General features: G+C 28.4%; 1 pseudogene; it reads left to right on the top strand.

Annotated features, from left to right (window-relative positions):
- The first annotated feature begins 985 nt into the window (after positions 1 to 985).
- Positions 986 to 1,066, top strand: LOC118528971 (U4 spliceosomal RNA; annotated as a pseudogene).
- Positions 1,067 to 3,016: the final 1,950 nt, after the last annotated feature.

Raw genomic sequence — 3,016 nt, 5'->3', positions numbered from 1 at the left:
TTTACAAAACAAAAAGCAAATAGGAGGTAGGGAGTACAGGAAAGAATTAAATATTTCAATTGTTAACTTCCTTTAAGTATGGAAAACTAATGGATTCATATAAATCTAAAACTAAGAAAATACATAAATAAACAAGATAAACAACTACATTTTCACATTCGTTTCTAAATATTTTTTTCTATCTCTGATATTTTTTTCATCCTGAATGTGCCTTACAGTTTAAGGAAATCAAAGCAAAAAGCTGAACAAAATCTGTGCATGTAGTATATATTTAAAATATTTTACGTGTTAGAATGTTTTCCACCCTATGAGCAGTAACACATTGAGTTTGGAAATCAGTTTACTGCATCATAATCAGAAGGTTTAAAGAATGAAATAGAAGAAAATAAAATATGCCCAAGACGTAAGGGTGTTTAGTAAAACTTTTGTATGTATGTACTATATTAATACGTAAAAGATGTCTCTTAGGTGTGGCTCCTTTGGGGTCAATATGCACTGAAAGTATTATTTATATACTTATATTATTGACAAATATATAGATATATTTAAATTAATTTCACCCACTATGAGTTAAGATACATATGAGTAGAAATTAATTTCCACTTTAGATCTTGAGTAAAGTGTTTACAAGACCACTGGCAGTGTAAAAATTGCCATCTGTTGTTAAGGAACAGTATAAATGCCCCTAGTCTAGTAATTATATTTATTCACGTCTTAATTCATTCCTAAACATTCACTCATCATTCTATAACCTATCAATACTTACGGTGTAAACTTCCCTACTCATGAAGTCTTTCATAGCCTACACATGAAGTATATTCATAGACAAAAGCAAACCTTATATAAGCTCTATCATGCACACCTATGCTTAAATTTTCCTTTGATTAAAATAATATACATCCAGCACAGTAAGTAAAATACTTGTATAATAAGTATTTTTATGTATAAAACAATTCAACTTAAAGTTTTCTTCATCTACTATGGGAGCTTTGCGCAGTGGCAGTATCGTAGCCAATGAGGTTTATCCGAGGCCGATTATTGCTAATTGAAAACTTTTCATCTACTATGGGGATACAATGATGAATAAGCTACAGTCTACAGGCTTACCATGGACTGAATCACTTGTGTTCTCAGGTCCCTAAAATGTAAAATATGATGAAATAAATCTGATGAAAATTCAATCTGAATACTATGTGGATGTAGAAGAGGAATCACTTAATACTGAGAATAGAAGATCCATGATCTTGTTTTGTTAGCTATGTTCACTAGCAAACTGAATTAAACCATTTACAGCCACCTAATGAACCTAAACAAATCAAAAACATTTTCTAGATTAAGGACTATTTAATAACTGTAATGTTATTTGGAGACCTGCATTTAGCTAATACTAATAAGGCATTTTAATTATGATAATAACACAAGCGTGTAGTAAATAAATTCAAAGAATGACTTAGGATTCAAGCTATGCTAATACTTAATTCTATGTCCTTAGGCAAATAAACTTCACTTTACCCTGATTTTCTCATGTGTAAATTGGACTGTCAATTAGTAATTTTTGTTTTGCTTTGTATTTATGCCTTCTAAAGAAAGGCTTTCATGCTGTCCACTTTTTAATTTTTAATTCTACACTAACTTTTATGATTTTTAACTTAATTTTTTGATTATTTATGATGGCTTTTGTTTTAAGAATTAAATTGAACCTTCAGATTTGATATTTTCCAAATGACTGCTTTATATTCCAAATAACTCTAGAAAATCCAACAATTTTTGAGGCAGTTCTTTCATGATATCCTGAATTTCCATGTGCTTTGGAATAAAATCTTATTTGTTCTGTCTACATATTCCTTATCTTCATCATTTTAACTTTAAAATAATGGATAAATTAGTACCATCTCTTTATATTTTATATATATTTTTTCTGACAAATATTATATATTAATTTTTCTATATTATATGTTGATATTATTTGTGAAGTTTACCCTAAATAGGCTGCTGGCATTAATTACTATAACTTTAATTTTATAGAATATTTAAGGAAGATTTAACATCTGAAAAAATACTTTGTCTCCCTAGCCATAAAAAAAAACAAGAGAACATTTTTTTTACATCCTTCCCATTTTATACATTTCTTACTATTTTATACATTTGGTTTTTCCTTAGAATTTTATTATTTGTGTTTCTTTCATAAATCGTATATTGTATTCCTTTCTAGTTTCTAAATATTTTTGTTTTTATATTGGGAATTTATTGATTGCTTTTTCTTAGGCTCCTATCTGATTACTATTCTGGGTATTCTCATTGTGTCTTTAAATTTACAAATAAAACATATCAAACCATACCAAAGATCTTATAAGAAAGAGCAAATGTCTTCCCTGTCCAAACTAGCCACCTGGTTTCACTCCTGATAAGAATATATAATGATTTTATTTCTGTTTTTAGTTCTGATCATAACTTCCTTTACATCTTTAAATAAAATGTCACCACATAGTATCCACTGATTTTTCACGTCTGAACTCCTAGCAGAGTTTCATCACTGTTTTCTTTCCTTTTTTTGTTAACTCTGTATTTCTAAAGAGCTATTGATATATTTTTTTAATTTTTGTCCCATCAGCTATAGATAAATGAACTTTTAGATTTTCTTACAATATTAAACTATTAGAGTCATTTCACACTTAATTCTATCTCTTGTCTACTTTTCTTCTCTCTCTCTAGCTTTGTTAATTCTACAAATTGTCAGGATTAATATCAGTTAAACCATTGACTTATTTTCTTTGTCTAAAAGTTGGCAGCCAAAAAATAGTGAACATTTTACATTATTCATGACTATAAAAAGAGTTTTGCATTGTGAGGCAAATTTTATGGGAAAAAGAATACTATTTTCTATATTCCAGATATGCCAAGAAGTCAGCCTGACTGACCCTAATTCATGGAAGATAATATGCTCTTTCCTGAACTTTTTTTTCTCTTTGGACTTGGTATTCAGGATTATAAATTTAGAAAACATAAACTAAAAACA

The sequence above is a fragment of the Halichoerus grypus genome, chromosome 5 (genome assembly GCF_964656455.1).
Source record: "Halichoerus grypus chromosome 5, mHalGry1.hap1.1, whole genome shotgun sequence".
NCBI classification, from domain to species: Eukaryota; Metazoa; Chordata; class Mammalia; order Carnivora; family Phocidae; genus Halichoerus; species Halichoerus grypus.
The sequence above is the reverse complement of the archived record's forward strand: the minus strand, read 5'-3'. Positions and strand labels throughout refer to the sequence as shown.